Below are 25,724 nucleotides of genomic sequence, written 5' to 3'. Positions count from 1 at the left end.
GAACTGTGAAAATTGCAGTGTCCACTTTTAAAACAGCTATTTGTGTTTTATGTAAAAAGTATACATGCTAAAGTAATGATTCAAAGTTCCTAGAGTACTTACCTGCAATACCTTTCAAATTAGATATTACATGTAAAATTTGAACCTGTGGTTCTTAAAATAAACTAAGAAAAGATATTTTTCTATAACAAAACCTATTGGCTGGATTTGTCTCTGAGTGTGTGTTCCTCATTTATTGCCTGTGTGTATGTACAACAAATGCTTAACACTACTCCTTTGATAAGCCTACTGCTCGACCACACTACCACAAAAATAGAGCATTAGTATTATCTCTTTTTGCCACTATCTTACCTCTAAGGGGAACCCTTGGACTCTGTGCATACTATTCCTTACTTTGAAATAGTGCATACAGAGCCAACTTCCTACAGGAAGTCTCTAGCCCTTTTCGTTCCTGCAGAAACCTCAGCTTCTTCTGTCCAGTAGAAGCTTCTTTGCACCCACAGCTGGCATTTCCTGGGCATCTGCCCATCTCCGACTTGCTTGTGACTTTTGGACTTGGTCCCCTTGTTCCACAGGTACCCTCGACTGGAAATCCATTGTTGTTGCATTACTGGTTTGTGTCTTTCCTGCAGTATTCCCCTACCACAACTTCTTTGTCCTTTGGGGAACTTTAGTGCACTTTGCACTCACTTTTCAGGGTCTTGGGGTGGGCTATTTTTCTAACCCTCACTATTTTCTAATAGTCCCAGCGACCCTCTACAAGGTCACATAGGTTTGGGGTCCATTCGTGGTTCGCATTCCACTTTTGGAGTATATGGTTTGTGTTGCCCCTATCCCTATGTGTCCCCATTGCATCCTATTGTAACTATACATTGTTTGCACTGTTTTCTAAGACTATACTGCATATTTTTGGTATTGTATACATACAACTTGTGTATATTTGCTATCCTCACTCTGAGGGTACACTCTGAGATACTTTGGCATATTGTCATAAAAATAAAGTACCTTTATTTTTAGTATAACTGTGTATTGTGTTTTCTTATGATATTGTGCAAGTGACACTTGTGGTACTGTAGGAGCTTCACTCGTCTCCTAGTTCAGCCTAAGATGCTCTGCTAGGCTACCATTATCTATCAGCCTATGCTGCTAGACACCCTATACACTAATAAGGGATAACTGGGCCTGGTGCAAGGTGCAAGTACCCCTTGGTACTCACTACAAGCCAGTCCAGCCTCCTACAACGTGTCCGTGTCACTGGTCTCAGCTCCTGTCCCCGCCGTGGAGCTCCCCTCGCCCTCCGTCCCACTGGTGAAGTCCGATTCCGTAGTGTGGCCCTCCATGGCCATGTGGGATGCAGCCCCCTGGTGCTCCGGTGCCACTGCTCCTCCGCCTGATGATGCTAATGCACACAAGAACAGGGAGACCACAAAAAGGGGGGGACGACAGAAGAAAGACATGTTGAGTGCATGTATTACCGCTACCGTTGGCGGACACGACAGACACAGAAGCCCCCTGCACTACGCCACACTTTTGGGCTCCACTGTTCAATTCCTGGGAAATGGCCTACAAGGCTATGGATGACATCTGCACACATAGATGACACAGGGGCATGACAGAGGTGGGGTGGGGTGCCACATGGCCTGCCTTACGGAGGGACCTTGCCTACGGAACTCGCCCTGGCCTAGGGAAACCCACAGCCCACCTCCCCCACCCAGACCCCTCCACTGCGCCCAAAGTTAGCAGAATGCGAGTGTACTCACCCCCCTTGTGGCTGCTGTGATGCCCTCAAGCGCCCATCCAACTCCGGGTACGCCACCACCAGGATCCTGAACGTCAGGGGGGTCATGGTGCGACAGGCACCCCTCCCACGTTGGGAGGCCATCCCCAGCTGTGGCTCCGCCATCTTCTTGCTCCAGCGGCGAATGTCCTCCCCTCTTTTCCGGGCAGTGGTGCTCCGTCTGTGGTAGAGCACCCACGGTCCAGACGTCCTTGGCGCTGGCACGCCAAATATGTTTTTTTCTGGTGGGTGTTGACCTACATGATTTGTACAGGGGGGAAGAGACAGTTATTACCAACTGCACCGTCAAAGTGATTGGCCCCCATCCCTACCCTTACCATGTGGCACATGCATTCACCGTCCTTTCATGCACGCCGCACTCTCCCCCCTTCCTTCTTACATCCACTCCTCTCCACACAGGCATAGCCCATACATCATGCTCCCTATGTACTTACCTGTTTGTCTGGAGGACCGTAGAGTAGCGTGTACTGGGGAGGACCCCGTCCACGAGTTTCCCCAACTCCTCCGGTGTGAAGGCAGGGGCCCTTTCCCCAGACACTCGAACCATTGTCTCTTCCAGACCGAGGTCACAGCAGCACTTGTAGTGTAGGTCCTCTCCTGTCGAAGATCAGGTATCTAGTGATTAAACAGATAGAAAATGGCGGTCACTTCCGCGGCAGTGCGTACCGTCACCGCCGGCGTACATCGCAATTGGCTCCTGGGACCCATAGGGTCCAATGTTAACCAATGCATCATTGCGCCACGGTCTTCGACCGCCTACCGCGACGGTGTACAACACCAGCGCAGTTACCTCACATCTCATTGTCCCACTTTACAGGTCAGGCAGCTGCCATTTCAGGGGCCCACATGGCTTCATTTTCAACTGCGTCACACATACCTAGGCCTAGACTTAACACACATACAGGCCACTTTTTGAATATGAATGGTGTTCTGTGTAAGCTGTGGGTACGTACCTCTGAGTTGGTTGACTCTGTGCTTGCTGTTGTCCTTCATAGGCACCGTCCGCTGGAACATGTGAGGAGATGGCGGCATCCTTCGTTGCACCGACCGTTGGTAGACCTGTTGACAATGGAGGAAAGACATGTGATAATCACATATAGGCTTGACCGTGCCAGAATCCAGGAACTGTGTACCCAGTTGGAGCCAGACCTGATGTCAGCTATCCGCCATCCCACAGGAATCCCCCCCTCAAGTGCAGGTGCTGTCAGTGCTCCATTTCCTTGCAAGTGGGTCATTTCAAACAACAGTGACCATAGCATCAGGGATGTCCCAGTCTATGTTTTCCAACGTGCTGCCCTGATGAAACACATGCGGAGCTACATCGTTTTCCCTCAGGTGGAGGATTTGCCTACAGTGAAAGGTGATTTCTATGCCCTGGGACATATCCCCAACATAATAGGTGCCATTGATAGGACCCATGTGGCTTTAGTACCCCCCCCACAGGAGTGAACAGGTGTACAGAAACCAGAAGAGTTATTATTCAATGAATGTACACATGGTATGTTTGGCAGACCAGTACATCTCCCATGTGAATGCCATGCTCCCTGGCTCAGTGCATGACGCCTACATCCTGCAGAATAGCAGCATCCCTTATGTGATGGGTCAACTCCAGAGTGTGGCTATTAGGTGAGCACCTGGAAGCTAGTCAGTGGGAATGGTTGTCTGGGTCTGGGGATATCCCTCCAGGTTATTGTGTGTCTAACAGTTGTCCCTCGCCATTTGCAGGTGACTCTGGTTAACCCAACCTGTCATGGCTACTGACCCCAGTGATGAATCCCAGGACAAGTGCAAAGGAACGCTACAATGAGGCCCATGGGAGAACTCTGAGGGTGATCGAGCAGACCTTCGGCCTCCTGAAGGCCAGGTTCAGGTGCCTCCATATGACAGGTGTATCCCTATTCTACTCACCAAAGAAGGTGTTCCAGATCATTGTGGCCTGCTGTATGCTTCACAGCTTGGCTTTGCGATGACAGGTGCCTTTTCTGCAGGACGATGGTCCAGATGGAGGTGTTGTGGCAGCTGTGGAGCCTGTGGACAGTGAAGACGAGGAAGCAGAGGAAGAAGACATGGACAACAGGGACTCAGTGATCCAGCAATATTTCCAGTGAGACACATGTAAGAGTACAGACCTGCCTACTACATGTACTTAATCACTACTGCCTCTCTACTGTCTGTCGTTTTCACCCAGTGTATGGTCACTGAGTTGTCACTTTCTCTTACAATTTCACAGATGTGGGTCCCACTGTGTGACTTCTGCTTTGATTCCTCATGGACTAGAGCTGTGTGACATAGGTATGTTGACATTACCAATGAAAAAAGCTTTTTGACACAGTTATTGCTAATACAGTATTACGAAATCACAGACAGACTCCAGATTGTTTTGTGCTTTAAGGGTGTTTATGTAAGTGCTCAATATTGGAGGGGGTAGTAAAATGGTGAGGGGTGATGGTGGAGGAATGTCCATGGCAGAGTCCAGTCTATTAGTCTGACAGGTGCATTGCCCATATGGGCATAGGAAGTGGAGCTGGGGCAGTTTAAGGATGGACAGGGTGACAAAGTGGGACAGAAGGATGAAAATCAGGGTGGTCTCATTTCTTGGCGAGGGTCTTGGCATCGTTCTCTGTCTTGTTCCTGGATCTCAGGGACCGTTTGCGAGGTGATTCTCCCTCTGCAGGGGGTGGGGTGCTGGTGGGATGGTCCTGTGGCGGGGTGTCCTGTCCACTAGCGCCGTCGGAGGTGGTGGGCAGTTCATCGTCCAAGCTAGTGTCAGGGGCCCCTTGTAGTGCCACAGTGTCCCTCCTGGTGTTGAAGAGTTCCTTCAGCACCCCTACGATGGTGCCCAGGGTGGAGTTGATGGTTCTGAGTTCCTCCCTGAAGCCCATATACTGTTCCTCCTGCATGCGCTGGGTCTCCTGAAACTTGGCTAGTACCGTTGCCATTGTTTCCTGGGAGTGGTGGTAGGCTCCCATGATGGAGGAGAGGGCCTCGTGGAGAGTGGGTTCCCTTGGCCTGTCCGACCCCTGTCGCACAGCAGCCCTCCCATTTCCCCTGTGTTCCTGGGCCTCCGTCCCCTGGACTGTGTGCCCACTACCACTGCCCCCAGGTCCCTGTTGTTGTTGGGGTGGTGGGTTAGCCTGGGTTCCCTATAGTGGTGGACACACAGCTGATTGATGTGTCCTGGGGACGGAGGTATGGGCCCGCTGGGTGGGTGCTGTGCTGGTGTTTCCAGAGGGGGAAGGTCTGTAGTGGCCTGTGACTGTGTGAGGGGAACCGACTGTCCCGAGGTCCCCGATGGGCCGGGCTGGTCATCTAGATCCAGTTGGACAGAGGTGCTGTCATCACTGTGGGCCTCTTCTGTTGGTGGTGTGGACATGTGTGGACCCTCCTGTCCGATGACGTTGGGTAGGGGTCCTGAAGGGGTATAAAAGGATGTTTATTACATCTGTGTGTGCCATGGTGTGCAATGGGTGGGTGACCGTGTACCCCAATGCTTGCATTCCTGTGTGGGACCTCGTGTGATGATGGTTTAGGGGGGTGTATGGGTATGTGCAGTGGGCATGCTTTAGTGCTGTGTATCCATGCGTTGTTGTTGCATGCAGGGCTTGGTGTTGGGATGGGTGGGTTGTGATAGTGGGACATTTGTGAGGAGTAGGAGTGATGGGGGTGAGGGTGGGGGTATGTGCTGGCATGCAGGTGGGGTGGGGGATGTAATAGTTAAGATTTGACTTACCAGAGTCCATTCCTCCACCGACTCCTGCGAGGCCCTCAGGATGCAGAATCACCAAGACCTGCTCCTCCCATGTTGTTAGTTGTGGGGGAGGAGGTGGGGGTCCGCCGCCAGTCTGCTGAACCGCCAGGTGGTGTTTTGAGACCACGGAACACACTTTCCCCCGTAGGTCGTTCCACCTCTTCCTGATGTCATCCCGATTTCTTGGGTGCTGTCCCACTGCGTTGACCCTGTCCACTATTCTTCGCCATAGCTCCATCTTCCTTGCAATTGAGGTGTGCTGCTCCTGTGATCCGAATAGCTGTGGCTCTACCCGGACGATTTCCTCCACCATGACCCTGAGCTCCTCCTCTGAGAACCTGGGGTGTCTTTGCCATGCCATGGGATGGTGTAGGTGATGTGTGGGGTGGTGTGTGTGGTGATAAGTGTGCTGATATGTAGTTGTGTGTAGTGAGGTGCGTGGAAGTTATGTGGGTGATGGTGTTGTGTGCCTGTGGATGCTTGTTAGTTGTTTATGGTGTCTCTCTCTGGCCTTCCTTCGTGAATTTTGGTCATAGGGGTTTGTGGATGATATGGGTGTGTGTTATATATGGTATTGGGTGTGTGGTAGTGGTATGTGTATGTGTATCAAGTGTGTGTATTTTGAACTGTCCAGTGTGGCTGTGTTTTGTAGATGTGTGTGTATTTTGAGCGTGGCGGTGTGTACCGCCAATGGAATAATGCGGTTGAAAGACCGCCGTGTGGATTCGTGTGTCGTGATAGTGTGGGCGTATTTCTGTTGGCGTGACGGTGGAGGTTTTGTTTTCACCAGTTTATCACTGACCTTTGGTGTGGCGGACTTGTGTGGGTGTCTGAATTTTGGCGGTTTCCGTGCTGTGGGTCATAATAGCTGTGGCGGTTTTCCGCGGGCACGGTGGTGTGTTGGCGGTCTTCTGCATGGCAGTAAGCAGCTTTTACCACCAATGTTGTAATGAGGGACATAGTCTTTTCAAGTGTAAGTAGGGCTGTGTCCAGCTCCTCCCTTCCACCCTGCCCAAGATGGCCTATCAGCACACAGATGGCCCATCATGTCGCACCTAAGCTCCCTTTGTGTGTGGCTGTCTAAGGGGAATACACAAAGCCCACCTCACCCAACTCAGACATGTGATCAGAGACAGGCAGCAAAATGGATAAAGTAAGAAAATGTCAACTTTCTTAAACTTGCATTTTCAGAATTACAATTTAAAATCTAACTTCATCATCAATTGTTATTTTAAATTGCGATTCCAGAGACACCAAGCTTGAAAAATGTATCTCTTCCACATTGTGAATTGTACGTATAAGGTGTAATAAAGTAATCCCAATGTTACCATGGAAGATATAGGCCTTGCAGTAGCGAAGTGTTTTTTTATTACCAGGACACCTTAAAAGTACATGTTCAACTGCACCCTGCCTTGGGGCTGCCTAGGTCATACCTTAGGGCTGACACATGTATTAAAAAGGAATGTTTGGGGCTGGCAAAGTAATCATTTTGCCAGGTCGACATGGCAGTTTAAACTGCACACACAGGCTCTTCCATGGCAGGCCTGAGACAAGTTTCATGGGCTTCTTAAGTGTGTGGCACTATCAGTGCTGCAAGGCCGCTAGTAGCATTTAATTTAGAGGCTCTGGGCACAGGAAGTTTACTTACTAGGGGCTTATAAGTAAAGTAAATATACTAATTGAGGATAACCCAATGTTACCATGTTTTATGGATCAAAAGCGAACACTTTCTCACTGGTTAGCAGTGGTAACGTGTACAGAATACTAAGGCCAGCAAAAATGAAGCAAAAAAATGAGGATATCAGAATGCAAAGGTCAGGGGGAAACCATGCCAAGGATGCCAGGTCTAACAGTTAATTTAAAGCTTAATATTTGTTGCTAATTCTTGCAGCCTGACTTTAGAGTATGTGTGGGTGGCAGAAAAAAGACACTTGAAAGCATGGCTCTTTTTGGGGTCCACTGACCCAGAGAAGTTAGAGCTGAGCCAGAGACTGGCATCCAACTCGAGCCCGTCTTATACCTTTACTGGATCTGCCACCTCTACTGAAAGCAAACACCTTTTCACAGCTGCTGTTGTGCTTACTTTATAAAAGAATAAGTACCTGGGCTAACGTTTCTCTCAGAAGCCGACTGCTGGATGTTAAGGTTGCCAAATAACAAGACTGTCTAGTCTTGCCAGCGACTTGCGCTATTTCACCCACCGCACTTCCCTGCACACCCCATTATCCCACGTTTGCAGGTTCTTTTTCATGCTTGCTTTCTCCTTTTGTCACTTCTTTCCTGCATTTCTCTTCTTTCTTCTTTTGACATTTTCGGTTTTCTCATGTTCAAAGTTTTATGATGAAAAGTAAGTCCTGGTTCCCAAACGTTTGTGCTGGTAAGCCTCACCTGCAACCACCAGTTCAAATTAAACAGTGGCTGGTATATGTTTAGTAGGGCAGTTAGTTACAAGGCTACTTAGCAAGGATGCCATACTTTTTGTTCTGACCAGACCATTGCTTCTCAGCTTTGCTGTACACCCTCATTCAGACAGTTCCAACCCTTCTCAGCAGGACTGATGTACTGGAAATGACACAGTGTGGCTCTGGTGCTGGACATAACCGTCACCAGCGATCACTCTAGCATTTCTGGTGGCCTGCCTCTGGGAATCATTGACGTAAGCAGCCACAGTGATGACTGTTTTTGAGACTTGGTGGCCCAAGTACGCCTCAACGATCTCCTTTATCTTGGTCAGCACCATTACATACACCTCTTCAGGGGAGAAAGTCTTGTTTTCTCCTTTATGCCCCACTATCACCTTGGGCTTCCCACCATCTCTCACCACCTTGAAGGGCCAGTGCTTCATGTCAGCCTGTATCACTTTGTCATCAAACTTCCTGCCAATCAGTCTCTTGACATCAAAGACCGTGTTTTTGTGGTTGAGGGTCATTTGGTTCTTGGCAGCATCTCCTGTGAGCCTCTCAGTGTCTGTGAAGGTCACATAGATGGGGCTGGTCCGGTTGCCATGGTTGTTGGCGATGATCTCCACCTTGCCATGCTGGAAGACCCCACACAAGAGTAGGTGGTGCCCAGGGCGATAACGATAGTGAAGTCTTTGGGTGCAGACATCTTCAGCAGTAGTTGTAGATTTGGGGAGGTTCTTTTGGCAGATTCCTGCCTTCAGACTTCTTTTGGCTATGGTATGTGCTTTTATGAGCCTTTATTTAAAATGGCCTCTCTGCTGCTGCTCTCTAACTTCTCTCTTCGAAGGTGATGGAAACTGCTTCTCAGTTAGGTTTGTCTGTACATCGTCTGCTCTGTTCTCCTACTCAGAACTGACTGCATCGCTTACAGGCTCCTGTATTTATTCTAGAGCAGCCGTATACACTAAGTAGCCACACGCAGTAGAACCCGCCCCACAGCCAATCACAGCTCCATGATTCTCACACATCTGGACCTTTCATGAAGTTTAGCAAGTGTAATCCAATTAAAAAAGACCTGGGTGGTGACAAACGCACAGCTTCTCGAAGGCTTTGGCATGATCATGTAGTGTAGCCATTTTTAATATAGCTTCATGCACGTTAGTTTTACATACTAGGCCGCTGTGCACTTTGCCCTAGATATATTTTATTCAGCGTTGCACTGTTATTTTACAATAACCAGTTTTTACGGTCTTGTTTTAATTTCTTTTATTGCACTGTTTAGCTTAGTTCAGCACTGTGTTCTCAAATAATGCATTCTTGATCGCCCTATGCTTCAGTCAAGGCTACAGTCTGGTACATTGAGGGTAAACGTGGTAGAAGTTTAGGGCCATATGTACGAACACATTTTCCCATAGACACAGAATGGGCAAAACTGCTTGCTACATCTGGCCCTTAGTCTCCAGCATTCGTAGAAAATACACATCCTTACGTAGGGCCATTTTCTTAGAACATCTGTGTGTTAGTTATAAAAACACTTTCTAGTCCTAGTACATGTCAAGAGGAAGATTCCAGCCAGGGACCCACAACTGTATGCTGAATGCCCTGTTGCAGATGCTGATGCAGATTACAGGCCTTTGCTCAGGTATGAGGGTCGATGTCCTCCCGGGAAAACCTGAAAGGCAGGCTTAGAGCTTAAGATGCTGTGCTCGAAAATATAACATAGAGAGAGAATAACCTAGCGGCACTATGATAGCTTTATTTTTGTGCTTCACTCTCATCGTTACTATTTTAATATTACTGTGTTGTGTAGTTCTGGTTATTGCAGCTCACGCTTTGCTATCTAAAATGCAGTCGTTTTTATTAAACCAATCTTTAAAACTTACACTGCTTCTATTGTCATTTATATATGAGACCACACTGTGTATGAGAGAACCGGTTGTGACCTGAGTGACCACGACTTCCCTGAGAAGTATTAATATGTCATGCGCTCAGCTGCCCAATTGTCTCTACCATTTGGGAGAGATGAGGCACTGCTAGTTAGCCGGAGCAAAACCCGGATTTAGAGTGACAAGTGTCATCCACCGTGGGTCAGACTCAGTCCCCCACACTGTGAACGATCTTGCCGCTCAAAATCCATTAGTCTCATTAGAATAATGAGAGCCTACGCGACAATCAAATCTGCTGGCCAATCAAAATAGAGCACCTTGTAGGCTTGGAATATCACAGCCATTTAGAGAGGAGGAGGCGTGGTTTATTGTAGTGATGGTTGTAGAAGACTGTTGGGAGTGTGGAGTGGGTTGAGTGGAATCTGGTGACATGACTTCTGACATGAGTATTGATGTCAGGATTGGAATGTGACATTGGTGTGAGGAGGTTTAACGGTGCTGGTTGTATTTCATGTGTCTCTGTTACTGTTATAATGTAACTTAAGGATTCTTCTTAATAAACTTGGATTAAGAAGGAACAAAGCATTCAACTTATTTCACCACATTTATCTAAATTTCTTTCTGTCAGCGCACACTCTGTTGATTGTTCCAGACATTTTGAAGCTGTCTCCCCCACCCTGCTCAAAGGTTCTGGAAAAGACAAGAACCCTAAAGCTGTGTGCTCTGAACAAAGAAAGTGGCTTCTGTCTGTTTTTTTTTTAATCAAGGGCATCACCAAAGTTCTGAAAAAATATGCAGCTGCAGAAACGCATCACTATCTGTTCATGGCACTCCCTGGCTAGTTTTAACAGCACAGTGATCTGCAGCGCTGCACAGATTGGGATCTGCTGCTCTAAGATTTTAGGTGTGCAAGATTTAAAACTTTAGGCTCAGGTTTGGTTCCTAGATGCTCGAAGTAGGGGTGCAGGGTGGGTGGTGGGGTGCTGCGGCATCCCCATAATAACCATTCTGGAGTTCAAAAGGTTAAAACAATGAAGATGAGTTTAAATTGTCTTCTTATCTTGTCACACCTGTTGTGCACTCATAGAAAGAGGTCAAATGTTAGGCAATGTCTTCTGACAAATTGCTGCTTATGTTTTAAAATGCAAATTGGTGTTTACTTTTGTTTATCTGACTGCAAAGTTAGAGGATTTTTGAAAATGAGCTCTCACATTCTTGTGGGGGTGCAGGGAGTGTAAAAGGAAAGGCTGTAGGGTGTCATTTCTATATAACTCACAGCACAGTTTTCTTGTAATTCTGAAGTCTGATGGAAACCAATATTTTAATAGGTTCAAATCAAGACCCTTGATGCTGTGAAACTGGTAAATATGTATTAAAAAACATTTTGCCCCTCATTATTGTTTGTGAGCTACTTAGTTTTATCACTGGTCAGCGCACTACACTGTTTTTCACGCCCGCTCCCGCCTCCCAGCTGTCCTCTCCTCCCCTACCTTCCTACTTAATGTGGGGTGCTACGCGTTGAAGGCGCGCCAAAGGCAAGCCCATCTGCGCCCGTCTGCACCTGGTCTGTGCCCAGCACCAGAACCTCTGGCTTCCTACCCCCCACCACCGCCACACACGTCTTCACTACAACGCCGCCACCCTCTGCAACCTCAACACCAGCCGCTCTCCTGCCTGCCTTCAAGCCTCCGCACAGACCACCCGCGGACCTTCACCAGCCTCTCACGCCAGTGACCCACCCACCAAGGCAGGACGCAATCATCTCAGATGTATCCTCCTCAACACCCTCTCTGTCCACAAGCACGCAGTAGAGCTATGGAATCTACTCGATTCAGCCTCCCCAGACGTTGCCTTTCTGACCGAGACCTGGATGAACCCTTCCTCAGCGCCTGACATCACCATAGCCATCCTGGATGGCTACAAGATCACCCGCAAGGACCGCTCCACCAAACTAGGAGGAGGCATCGCCATCATCCACAAGAACACCATCAGGATCACGACCAACACCAAAGACACCCTCAGCACCGCCAAACACCTGCACTTTCAGATCAACAATGATCCAAACACCACCCTCTGAGAGACCCTCATCTACAGCCCCCCTGGTCCCGACAGCAGTTCAACGACTCCATCACCGACGTCATCAGCACGCACGCATCCACTGACTATATACTCCTTGAGGACTTGAACTTCCACCTCGAAAACACCAACATCAACAACACCGCCACCGTGCTTGACAACCTCTCCAACCTCGGCCTCAAACAGCTCGTCACGACACCAACACATTCCGCAAGACACACACTCGACCCTATTTTCTCTGCCAGCAATCACGTCTCCTTCAGCCACAACACCGAACTCCACTGGACAGATCACCGCTGCACCCACTTCTCCTTCAAGAAACCCACAACACACCCTCCCACAACGGATCCCCCACCTCAGTTGGAACAAGGTCACCGAAGACCAACTTATCGCAACCCTCTCCTGGAACCCACCCATCGACACCACCGACACTGATGCAGCTGCCATGGGGCAATGGGTCGACACCTGTGCCAATACTCTCGCCCCAGTCAAGAATCCCTCCAACAGACGCACCAACAGAAATGCCTTCTGGTTTACTGCCGACCTCCATGAATCTAAGCAAACTTGTCAAAGGCTCGAAAGAAAGTGACGCCAAGATCAGACTGTACAACCACACAGCCTTCAAAAACACCATCCATAGACACCACCAACTCATCCAAGCCGCAAAGAGAACCACCTTCAAAGACCAAATCAACAACAATGCACACAGCCACAAGGAGCTCTTCAAAGTAGTGAAGGAACTCTCCACCCCAGCTCCAACGCTAATGACTTCCCACCATCCAAAGACCTCTGTAGCTCCATAGCCTATTACTTGCACCTCAAGATTGCATACATCCACCACAGCTTCAGCACCCAGACCCCCCGGCAACCACCAATACCACAGATTCACCTCCGACCAACCTCCTGCTCTCCTGGTTTTGACGCACACCAAGGGAGGTAGGGAGTGTTAGGCTCCCCCAAGTTTTGGAGTTGGATGGTAGGTCCGGTGACATGGAACCAGAGAGAATAAAAGTTCGGGAAGGTGTTCCTCGTGGCCAGTGACACCATACTAGTCTCCGTGTATTTATTAAAACTTGTTATCTGTGAAACAGGCGCTGTGTGTGCATGACACAACAAATTGACAACAAGGGTGCGATTCACTCCAGCTTGTATCCCTCATGAAAAGCTTTTTCTGCATGTGACCCCCCGTCTGCCCGTACCTGCCGTCCAGAGCTCTTGACATTGGACGCTGTCACCAGAGGTCGGCACCACATCCAGTAAGGGGCCGCCTGCACCACTCTCGAGCAGCAGCATGGACTGGGGCAGTTTTTATGTCCGCTGCGGCCCTGATCGCATGCAACGTGCTGTGAGGCGGCACCCACAGTGTTTTTATACATGCACGATGCTCTGGCTGTCTCCCAGGTTGCCGGGCCAACGAACAATGGTGCTGCCTTGTTGAACAACAGCACGAGGAAAGCCTCATTCCGGCACTGGTAAGCAGCGGATATGTGTGCACTTGGGCCTACTTCACTAGAGTCACGTGGAGGGGGCCAGTGATTCGACAGGCATCATTAAACAAACAAACAAACAAAAAAGTCAGAGAAACAGGACATATCTAAGTAGTGTGAAACGAAGCTACAACGTACAGTACACGCTAAAAAACAAAAAAGAGAAAAGACACCGATAATAAGTGGCTGTGTTGCTGTCTCTCACTTGTGTGCTCTTATTCAGCTCATTACAAGGAATGCACACCCTTACATTTCACTCCGCTAACGTGTCCTGCTAATTATTGGTCAACATTTTGCACAGTGCCAGAGCCATGTCCTCAGTTTCGGCTTTGGAGCCTTTCATCCTGAAGGGCCCCCCTCTGCACAAACCACACTTTGGAAAGAATGGGTGGATAGGTTGGAAACTTATTTTGCAGCAGTGACGTTGGATAATGAAAGACGCCGCCCCATGCTCCTACACCTAGGGGGTGCAACTATTCATAAATTGGGCAAGTCTGTAGTAGAAGAAGGCCCACCTTTCACTTACCAATCACCAAAAAAGGCTCTAACGGCTCATTTTGAAACTTCAGCGAACCCAGACTATGAGAGATTTTTATTAAGGCAAGCCAGACAACTCACAGATTAATCTGTTGACACGTTCTATGCCAGGCTAAAAGAACTTGCAAGCACCTGCATGTTGCTGGATACAGATGAAGAAATTGCGTGCAATTCATACAGGGCTGTGCCTCTGTCAAGCTGCGAGAAAACATTTTACAGGTACCTGGCATGTTTAAGGTGAATATTCTCACAATGGGCCGCTCCAAAGAGCTGACAAAAGTATGCGCAGCCCACATGGAAGCTGCGTTGCAGACTTCGGTCAAGGTGGAATCAGTAAACGCAGTCACTGCGGCAGTCATGGACAAAAAGAAAAAATGGCCAAAGGTTGCCACCTGCTCATGGACATGCTTCCTATGTGGTGGCCCATTCCCTCATCAAGGTTTGTGCCCTACTCAAGGAAAAAAATGCTCAAACTGTAACAAGCTGAATCATTTTGCCAAGGTGTGCCGTTCATCTGCACGTCAGAAAACACAAAAACCCAAAACAGCTAATTTAGTGCAGCAACCTGTGACCATGGGGGATGACGATGATCTGGACAATGATGAGGAGCAAGAAGGAACTGTTCATGTTGTGCACACCCTGCAGCCTGGAGGGTACCCTCGGAGACAAGTACCACGATTCACCGTCCTTCTTGCAGGTCAGAGGATTCCTGCTTTGATTGATACTGGTGCATCCATTAACATCTTGGCGCAGTCAGTACTAAAGAATCTTCCTATACAGCCCCAACTGCGACCTACATCGACTCAGGTGTATGCGTTTGGGTCATCTCAACCGTTGCCACTGGCAGGAGTTTTCACCACCGATAATTCTCATGAGGAGAGCTTAGTGCGCACCAGAATATTTGTGATCAAGGCTGGGTCTGAAATGTTACTGAGCTGCAGAACGGCTGAGCAACTTAACCTCATCTTGTTTGCTTTCAGTGTACACCTTGGAACAGTTGATAGTCTTTTAGCCGAATTTGGGCAGCTTCTTGAAAGAATTGGTTGTCTGACAGGCCGCATGATACACTTGCATATCGACAAGTCTATGCAGCCAGTGGCTCTAAAACATCGTCGTGTAGCATTCCATCTGCGGGCAGAGGTGGAAGTAGAACTCAGGAAGCTGGAGCAAGTGGACATAATTGAGAAGGGGGAAGGTCCCACACCCTGGGTATCACCAATTTTGATTGCTTGAAAACCCAATCAGCCCGGCTTTGTGAGGATCTGTGTCGACATGCACTTGCCAAATGTTGACATCAAGCGGGAACGTCATTTGACACCTACTGTAGATGACATTGTTGCAGAGGTTGCTGATTCACGGTGGTTTTCGAGAATGGATCTGTGTGCTGGATACCACCAGCTACTGTTGGATCCTGACTCACGAGTCATCACAACCTTTTCCACCCACGTTGGTCTACGAAGGTATAAACGTTTGAGTTTTGGGATCTCCAGTGCTGCTGAGGTTTTTCAGGACATTATTCGTAGAGTGCTCACTGTTCTGCCAGGATTTATCAATGTCAGTGATGACATCATGGTGCACGCTCCCACCATAGAATCACATCTTCATCGTCTCAGAGCGACATTTAAGCGACTTCAAGAAGGTGGCCTTACACTTCATCAAGACAAGTGTGCTTTCTTACAGACTGAGGTGGCGTTTTTTTGAACACCGGTTCTCTCGGGAGAGGGTCATGCCTGATCCTGCCAAGGTAAAAGACATTCAGTCAGTGTCAGCCCCTACCAACGTATCTGGTGTTTGCCAGGCATGATCAATTACTGTGGGTGTTTTATCAAGAATTTAACAGCTATAAAAGCCCCCCTCAGAGATCTGATAAAGTCCAATGCGGTATGGGAACGGGGGTCTGAATAAGAGGCATCCCTCCAGGCCACCAAAACAGCTTTATCAGAGCACACCACGTTAGTATATTTTGATCCCAATAAAGAGTCAGAGCTATCAGTCCCACTGGTTTGGGGGCAGTGTTGGCACAGAAGAAACTGTAAACTTCGTACTTGTATAGCACTCTTTTACACTGAGGGCATCTTGGCACTTTTACACATACCGCTGTGGAACCCTTCCTGGCTTTCCCTGTGAAGTGCCCACTCATGGGCACCCCCAAGGTGAAGCCAGGTATCCCTAGCGCTGTTGGGGCCGTTGTGGAGATTAAGCAAGCTATTGCCCAGAGTTACAGAGTGGGACCCCATGATTAGATTGGCACCGACGCAAGAGTTATCAAGTCTGAGGAAATTGAGCCCAAGACCCACTGAAGAAGGAATTGAACCCTGGTCCCAGGCCACACCTCTGCATCAGGGTCTGCCGCTTTAACCATTGAGCCACACTTCTCCACTAAGCCAAACTTCTCCACTGGATAGAGAGTGGGCTCCTGTGGCATATGCCAGCCGTGCTCTGACAGAGACTGAGCAACGCTGTTCTCAAATTGAAAAGGAGGCCATTGCGGTGCATTGGGGCTGCTGGCATTTTCACCTCTATTTGTATGGCCAGCCATCCACTGTGCACACGGACCACAAGCCCTTAATACCCCTTTTAATGGATTCTCCTCCAAACCTCCACCACGGATCGAGAAGTGGATCCTGCAGCTGCAGGATTACCGCTTCCAGGTGGTGTACAGACCTGGTTCTCTCAATCCTGCAGATTATCTGTCACGGCATGCCCAGCCTGCTACTCCTCGGGAAATTGCTGATGCTGATGAAGTGGGGAGTATGTGAGAATGGTGGTAGAAAGAACACAACCATTGCCTATCTCAATGGATGAAATCAAAATAGCCACTGTTAGAGTTTTCATCCTTGGCGTGGTTTCCCCTAACTTTTTGCCTAACTTTTTGCCTCTGTTTCCCAGGTTGTTGATGTGTGCTGGACCCAAATGCCCCAAGAGTACACCGGCACCCACCGGTGCGCAGTCCCAGGGTTTGGCTAGTGTAGTGCTTGGAGAGGACTTGATTCGAGGTGGGTGGGAGCCAGATGAGATGACGTTTGTCTCACTAGGGGACAGTGAGATGGTGCAGAGAACCCTAGTGCCTGAGAACACTAAAAAGTACAGGCAGTGGGTGACCATCAATGGACAGAGGGTGGAAGCTCTGAGAGTCACAAGAGCCAGTGTGACTACAGTGAGGAGTCACCTGGTGTCGGAAGGGCAGGTAGATCCCTGGGTACTTCACCAAGTAGTTGCGGGAGACAACTCAGAGCACCTGTGCAGAGTGGTGCAGGTTCCCTTTGAATGGGGGGTGGTCTCAGGTTCCTTGAAGGTAACTGTGAGTCCAACCATGCCTGTAGATTGTTTGCTTGTCAATGACCTGGAGGATTCCCCTTGGAAGGAGGTGGAACACAGGTCACACTTGGAGATGTTGGGTCTGCCTGGGTGGGTATGCGTATCCACTAGGTCTATGGCAGCCCGTCAGGGTGATCAGGAGACCCTGGAGCCTGAAAGAGTGGCCCAGGTGTCTGCCAGAAGGAGGAAGGGCAGGGGGCGCGGGAAACCGCCCCCAGAAGTTCCCATGGTCCAGGAGGAGCTGAACCTGAGGGGGAGGCCCTGGAGCCTACAGGGGAACAGGTGGCTGAACTGGGTGAGGTTCCTGAGTTGTCAAAGTGGCAGCAGGAAGGGGGCCAACCAGGGAAGTATTCAGTGAGGCACAGAAGTCATGCCATACTCTGGAGGGTTTGCGGCAGCAGGCTGCAGTCCAGGCATCTGTCAAGGAGCCTGGATCACACTTGATTTACTGGGAGGATGGCCTCCTATGTAGCAAGCCTAAGATTCCTGAGCCTGGGTCAGCCACTGTGCTGGTGATACCCCAGTGCTTCAGAGCCTTCCTTCTGGGTCTGGCTCATGATGTGCCTTTAGCTGGCCATTTGGGGCAGGACAAGACCTTTGAGTGGCGTGTCACCCACTTCTATTGGCCCCAAATGCGCAGGCACTCTGATGCTCACTGCAGGTCTTGCCCAACTTGTCAGGCAAGTGGCAAGAGCGGGGGAAATGTAAGGCTCCCCTCCAACCGTGTCCTATTGTCAGTACCCCCTTTGAAAGAGTTGGCATTGACATTGTGGGGCCTCTGGATCCCAAGACAGCCATGGGCAAAAGGTTTATCCTGGTCTTGGTGAACCATGCCACTTGGTACCCAGAAGCCATTCCTTTAAGATCATTCACTTCCCCTGTGGTGGGCCATGCCTTGATGGGAGTTTTTACCCGCATGGGGTTCCCCAAGGAAGTGGTATCTGATAGGGGTACCAAATTCATTTTTACTTATATGAAGTCTCTGTGGAAGGTGTGTGGGGTAACGTATAAGTTCACCACACCTTACCACCCCCAAATTAATGGTCTGGTTGAGAGATTCAACTGCACCTTGAAAGGCATGATTTTAGGCCTGTCAAAGCCCTTGAGGCGGAAGTGGGACGTCCTCTTGCCATGCCTTCTGTTTGCTTAAAGGGAGATGCCTCAAAAGTGACTTGGGTTTAGTCCTTTTGAGCTGATTTATGGCCACCCTGTCAGGGTGTATCTTTAAGTATGGTCAAGGAGGCTTTGGAAGAAGCTCCTAGTAAACCCCCCCCAGGATGTATTCAGTTATATGCTGGCTCTGAGAAACCAGACTGCCCGCTTCAGGAGTCTTGTACAGGAGAACCTGGAAGCAAGCCAGGAGGGCATGAAACGCTGGTATGACCAGAATGCCACTCTGGTCGAGTTTCAACCTGGACAAAAAGTGTGGGTGATGACACCAGTGGAGCCTTGGGCGCTCCAGGATAAGTGGACTGGGCCATTTGAGGTGGTGGAGCGCAACAGTGAAGTCACCTACCTGGTGAACTTTTGGACTCCCAGGAACTCTTTAAGGGTCCTGCATGTTAACCAGCTCAAGCCACACTTTCAGTGGAGCGAGTTGTCCATGCTCCTAGCGACAGATGAAGGGGTGGAGGAGGAGAGTGAGCCTCTTCCTGACCTCCTGTCAGCAGGAGAGAAAGATAGGTCTGTGGAGGGAGTGAACCTCTCCCCCTCCCTGACTGCAGAGCAGCAGAGGGAATGTCGGCAGGTGTTGGGACAGTTCGCCTCACTGTTCTCCTTGATCCCAAGGGTCACACACTTGTGCACACATGATGTAGACACTGGGAACAGTACACCCATTACGCAAAAGGTTTATAGGGTGACTGACAAGGTCAGGGCTAGCATCAAGGAGAAGGTATCCAAGATCTTAACCCTATGGGTTGTTGAGCATTCCAGCAGTCCTTGGGCCAGCCCTGTGGTTTTGGTCCCAAAGGCTGCTGCTCCTGGTGCCACTCCTGAACTCTGGTTCTGCGTGGACTACAGAAGTCTCAATGCGGTCACTAAAACTGACACGCACTCCATCTCCCGAGCGGATGAGCTCATAGATCGGTTGGGAGCTGACAAGTACCTCAGTATGTTTTATTTAACGTCTCGGTATTGGCAGATTGCCTTGACTGAGGGGGCCAAGGAGAGGTCTGCATTTTCTACCCCAGATGGGCACTTTCAGTTTAAGGTGATGCCATTTGGGATGAAAAATGCCCCTGTCACCTTTCAGAGGTTTATCAATCAGGTGTTGGCTGGGCTGGATGAGTTCAGTGTTGCCTACCTGGATGACATTGCTGTCTTTAGTTCCACATGGGAGGAACACTTGCAACACCTCTGTAAAGTGTTAGAGGCCCTGCAAAAGTGAGTGCCAAATAGGCAGGGTTCTGTGGTGTACTTGGGACACCAGGTGGGGAGTGGCCAGGTGGCAACCCTACAGCCAAAGATTGATACCATTCTGGCTTGGGAGCCTCCCAAGACCCATACTGAAGTGAGAGTCTTTTTAGGTCTCACAGGATACTATAGGAGGTTTGTCAAAGGGTATGTCACCATTGTTGCTCCCTTGCCTGAAATGACATACAAAAAGCAGCCCAGAAAGGTGATCTGGACTGAGTCTTGCCAGACGGCTTTTGATGCCCTGAAGGCTGTCATGTGCACAGCACCTGTGCGGAAGGCCCCTGACTACTCCAAGGAGTTTGTTGTGCAAACGGACGCCTCAGAAAATGGTATTGGAGCAGTACTCTCACAGCTTAATAAAGAGGGCCTAGATCAACCTGTAGCCTTCATGAGCAGAAGGTTACTTCCCAGGGAACGTAGGTGGAGTGCCATAGAGCGTGAAGCTTTTGCTGTGGTCTGGACGCTGAAGAAGCTAAGACCCTACTTGTTTGTGGCTCACTTCCGGGTTCAGACCGACCACAGGCCCCTCAGATGGTTAATGCAGACGAGAGGTGAGAATCCAAAAACTGTTGAGGTGGTCCATTTCCCTACAGGGGATGGACTTTACGGTGGAACACCGCCCTCGCACAGAACACGCCAATGCTGATGGTCTGTCCTGGTTCTTCCACCTTAGTGATGAGAACTCCCATGAGGTAGGGTAGTTGCTCCCCACTTTCATCTGGGGGGACACGTGTTAGACTTTTCATCCTTGGCGTGGTTTCCCCTAACTTTTTGCCTCTGTTTCCCAGGTTGTTGATGTGTGCTGGACTCTGATTTTGCTGTTTTTGTTACTCTGGGCTTTCCATGATTGGCATATTTGATTTACTGGTAAGTCCCTAGTACAGTGCACTAGAGGTGCCCAGGGCCTGTAAATCAAATGCTACTAGTGGGCCTGCAGCACTGATTGAGCCACCCACATTAGTAGCCCTGTAATCATGTCTCACACCTGCCACTGCAGTGTCTGTGTGTACAGTTTTAAACTGCCAATTCGACTAGGCAAGTGTAACCACTTGCCAGGCCTAAACCTTCCCTTTTTTTTTATTTACATATAAGACACCCCTAAGGTAGGCCCTAGGTAGCCCATGGGCAGGGTGCAGTGTATGATTAAGGTAGGACATATACTAATGTGTTTTATATGTCCTGACAGTGAAATACTGCCAAATTCAGTTTTCACTGTTGCAAGGCCTATCTATCTCTCTCATAGGTTAACATGGGGGCTACCTTTAAAAATGATTAAGGCGTAGATTCCCTTTGGGAGCAGATAGACATGTGGGGTTTGGGGTCTCTAAGCTCACAATTTTGAAATACATCTTTTAGTAAAGTTGGTTTTATGATTGTGTGTTTAAAAATGCCACTTTTAGAAATTGGGCATTTTCTTACTTAAACCATTTCTGTGATTCTGTCTGTTTGTGGATTCCATGTCTGGGCCAGGTTAACAGTTGGGCTGTTTGCACCTCTCTCTAAACAGTTACAAAAAGGGAGCTGGGTGTAGTCTGCATTCCAGATAAGCCATCTGTGCTAGGAGGGAGGGGAGGAGTGGTCACTCACACCTGAAAGGGCTGTGCCTGCCCTCACACAATGCAGTCTCCAACCCCCTGGTGTGTGTCTGGGGCCTGGCCTGGGCAAGGCAGGATTTCACAAGCAAGAGAGACTTTTCTTTAAAGTAAGCCTACTTCAAAGGGACAAATGGGTATAAGAAGGACACCCAAAACCACAGACTTTAGATCACTTCTGGACATCAAGAGGAACCTCTGCCTGGAGAAGAGCTGAAGAGCTTAGGATAAGTGCTGCCATGCCTGAGACTGTGCTTTGTGGAGCTATCCTGCAGTTGCTGCTTCTGCCTGTGCAAGAAGACAAAGACTGGACTTTGTGTGCCTTCCTGTTTGTGAAGAAATCTCCTATGGCTTGTCCTGAGCTTGACCCCTGTTGTTGAAATCTCAGGGCCATCAAAGACTTCTCCTGCCAGCACCTGGACTCTCTGCTGAGACTCCTGCCCTGCCAAGTGGTGCCCTATCCAGTTCCAGGGGCCTTGGAAGGTGAAGCTGTGCAGGGAAAAATTTGACGCACCTTCTGAGATGTGGCTGAAAAACGACACGCCGCCAGCTTTGCAACAGAAATCAACGCTCCACCAGCATCACAGCTAGAAAATTGACACACGGTGCTTGAAGAATGATGCTCACACCCGCTGACGGAGGCTGTTAACGTTGCAACACACATTGCGCGGTTTTGCTGAGACCGTGCGGAAGGATTTTCAACGCAAGCCTTGCTGGGTGTGGAAAAACGATGCAGCGCCTGCCCAGACCCGAGTGCTGCCCGCATTGATGCAGCGCTCCCCGGCAGGGAGAAAAAATGACGCACTCCGAACCGACCGGAGAAGGAGAAATTACGCACGAGCTCGCTTGTGGGTGAGAAATCGACACACTGCTTACCTTTTTCGACGCACACTCACCCGTGCGTGTTATTTTGACGCTACCCAGGCACTTTTCAACGCTAACAGTGTTTTACCTGTTTTCTCAAGGATTTAAGACTCTTTTTACTTTTTAATTAATAACTTGACTTGTGTATGTTGGATTTTTGTCGTTTTGGTCTTGTTTTGATTAGATAAATATTTTCTATTTTTCTACACCTGTGTTGTGTCATTTTGTAGTGTTTTCATTAAGTTACTGTGTGTGTTGGTACAAATATTTTACACCTAATACTCTGAAGTTAAGCCTGCCTGCTCGTGCCAAGCTACCAAAGGGTTGAGCAGGGTTAGCTGAGGGTGATTCTCCTTTACCCTAACTAGAGTGAGGGTCCTTGCTTGGACGGGGGTAACCTGACTACCAACTAAAAACCGCATTTCTAACAGCCACTGATAGAGACGAGTGTTTGCAGTTGGTGATGTCTGCAGTGGTTTCTGGCAAGTGGCATAACATTCTTAAACATGTGACTCAAATAAATGTCAAGGCCAGATGATGTTTTCCTTGTTACATTAAATCTGTCATGAGCTGGCTGTGTCTCCTGAAGGATGTTTGCTGAGAGGTCCGAGACTTGTGATTCCAGTTTCCTTGCAGAGTCAGGTAGTGGAGTTGGCCCACTGCTCGCACCAAGGGATGGTTAAGACGAAGTCAAGGTTAAGGAGCAAGGTGTGGTTCCTGGGACTCGATGACAAAGTGAAAGGAACAGTGCGTCAATGCTCAATGTGTCAAGCTGTTGGTCCAGCAAAAACGACCCGCTGATAATCACAGAGACTATTCACCCTGTTCCTTGGTTCTGAGCCAGTGCGGATTTTGAGAGTTTGCCTGATGGTCGTCATATGTTTGTAGTTATTGATGACTTCTCCAAATATCCAGAAGTTGAAGTTTTGGAGTCTATGAGTGCTTCTCAAACCATTCCTCGTTTAGAAAAGATCATGGCCACACATGGGCTATTGCAGGAGATTCGAACTGACAATGGACCGCCATTCTCCAGCAAGGAGTTTGCAGAATATTTGATGTCATGAGTAATCATTCACAAAAAGATCACTTCTTGCTGGCCTCAGGTGAACGGAGAAGCCAAACGTTTCATGAGAACCCTTAACAAGGTGCTAATAATTGCTGCTGCGAATGGCAAGAAGGTGGGCTGTGCCGTATATGCTTTCTTGCGTGAGTACAGACTCACTCCTCATGCCACCACTGGAGAAAAGCCCAGCTCTTTGTTTCTGAATCAGCTGGTAAGAGACACCATCCCTTACATGAATGAGTCCTTCAAAATCCTTGATAGAGTAAGTGTGGCGCTGTCGAGGAGAAAGGAAAAAAATTATACGGAATCGAAGAAATGGAGAGAGCGGAGGAGAGAAATCAATGTTGGGGACTATGTTCTTGCAAAAAACAGACAGAGTGGAAACAAATTTATGCTGCCTTTTGAGAAAGATCCCTGGGTGGTAAGTGCAATCAAGAGCACTATGGTAACCGCCAAATGGAATCAAGAGACCATCATAATGAAAATATTCTTCAAACTTTTTCACATGCCAGATGGTGAGGTGGCGATAGAAAATGGATCTCAGTTTGCAAGTTCGTCTAAAACTGATGATGGAGGTAGGATGGATCATCCTGACAATGGATCCTTGTCTCTGAGTCTGGTGGTGAGTGCTACTAATTCTCAGACATCTACTACAGGGGGTGTGTACATGCAGAATTTGGAGCCAATTCAAGATTCAGATCAGGAAGAGCCTGGTTCCATACCAATCAACTCATTGCTTTTGAGACAAGGACTTTAACCGTACAGTTTAAGACCTCGACCGCCACGCTCAAAGTGGCTGCAAGGATTCGGTGTGGACAGACTGAATGTGGTATTTCTTGTGTACTATTCTTGTATACTGGATTAGTATAGTATCTTTTTTTTTAGCAGCTGTGTTTGTTTTGTATTGGTTAAGGAGAAATTTTGTGTTTGTCACGGGCATGCCCATGATGCACACCAAGGGAGGTAGGGAGTGTTAGTCTCCCCCAAGTTTTGGAGTTGGATGGTAGGTGCGGTTGTTGAAGTAAGCCTCAGCAAGGCCCACTAGTGCAAGGGGTTCACCTTTCTCTGCACAAAGTCCTCAGACCATGTAGGAAGACGTTGGCACAGAAACTGAAATAAAAGACAAAGTTTATTAACCTCATGAGGTGGTACTACAGTTCAAACAGCACCCTTCGGTAATGTTTGAAGTAGCACACTGAACTGAGAGAGCATGGTCCTTTTATACCCCCGCAGGGGCTAAAAGGAGGTGGTACAATTATAGAAGCAAGACTTGCATACATGTAAGGTCATGTGGAAATGCACAGTCGACAGGTAGGAGGAGCTGACAGTTTCCAAGGACTAACAGCTGCAGACCTTACTGAGCATGTGCGAAGTGGGAGATGCTAAATATAACTTGTCACTAGGCAGATTTTCAAGAGTAGTTAACAGAAAGTTAGGACAGAGCACATGGTAAGCACATGGCAGCATGTGGCAGAGAAAATGGCTGCCATGAATACAAAATGGATTCCGCGAAATGTTCACAATAGTTACTAAATACAAGATGTCTTCTGCTAATGCTTAATCTAATCGCTGCTAAACTACAACACGGTGACGTGGAACCAGAGACAATAAAAGGTCGGGGAAGGTGTTCCTTGTGGCCAATGACTCCATACTAGTCTCTGTGTATTTATTAAAACTTATCTGCGAAACAGGCACTGTGTGTGCACGATGCAACAACCCCCACCCCTCCCATCCCCTGAATACAGAAGTTAAAAACCAGCTGTGATTGGGATGCAGGAGAAACTGGTGCCACTGAACCTTCTGCACTGTGAACCTGCTGAACTACTGACAGCTGCGCTCTTGATATGTAGGGTCGAACCCTTTATCTCGGCCCCTCTATCATGATTTGTTGAAGATGCTGTGATTTCCTGCTTTACCGCGATTTGGCCAACTTCAGGCAATTAGTGCAAGCAACGGAAAATAGATCTTATTGATAATTTACAGAAACTGTTGACATTGTTTTTGATACGGATGCTTGGAAAAAAAAGTCAAAAAATGTATTCAAACTTGCAAAAGACACTTGTTAGAAGTGGGACTCAAACCCACGCCTCCAGGGGAGACTGCGAGCTAACCACAGAACCTTTGACCACTCAGCCATACTAACACTCTTGACAATACACTGATGGCTCAATTTCCAGCTAATAAACCAAAATGAGTGCCATGTACTGAGTGAATGTTGTTTAATATCCTCTGTATTTTCAATTCCAGACCTTCCTGCTCAGGGAAACAGTGGGATCCGGTCGTGACGCCTACTAAATCTCAATCATCTACTACAGGGGGTGTTGACATGCAGAATTTGGAGCCAATTCACATGGCCGGTGGTGACTGCTACTAATTCTCAATCATCTACTACAGGGGTTGTGGACATACAGAATTTGGAGCCCGTTCAAGATTCATATCAGGAGGAGCCTGGCTCCATTCCAATCAACTCAGTGCCTCTGAGTCAAGGAATTGAATGGTACAGTTTGAGCCCTCGACCGTCATGCTCAACGCGGC

The 25,724-nt window shown here is 48.5% G+C and overlaps 1 pseudogene; it reads right to left on the bottom strand.

Annotated features, from left to right (window-relative positions):
• Positions 1–8,091: 8,091 nt before the first annotated feature.
• LOC138276468 (heat shock 70 kDa protein 1-like) lies at positions 8,092–8,654 on the bottom strand (annotated as a pseudogene).
• Between the last annotated feature and the right edge of the window lie 17,070 nt (positions 8,655–25,724).

This window comes from Pleurodeles waltl, unplaced genomic scaffold, assembly GCF_031143425.1.
Source record: "Pleurodeles waltl isolate 20211129_DDA unplaced genomic scaffold, aPleWal1.hap1.20221129 scaffold_39, whole genome shotgun sequence".
In the NCBI taxonomy this organism is placed as follows: domain Eukaryota; kingdom Metazoa; phylum Chordata; class Amphibia; order Caudata; family Salamandridae; genus Pleurodeles; species Pleurodeles waltl.
Note: the sequence above shows the minus strand (reverse complement) of the source record. Positions and strands in the feature narration are given on the sequence as shown.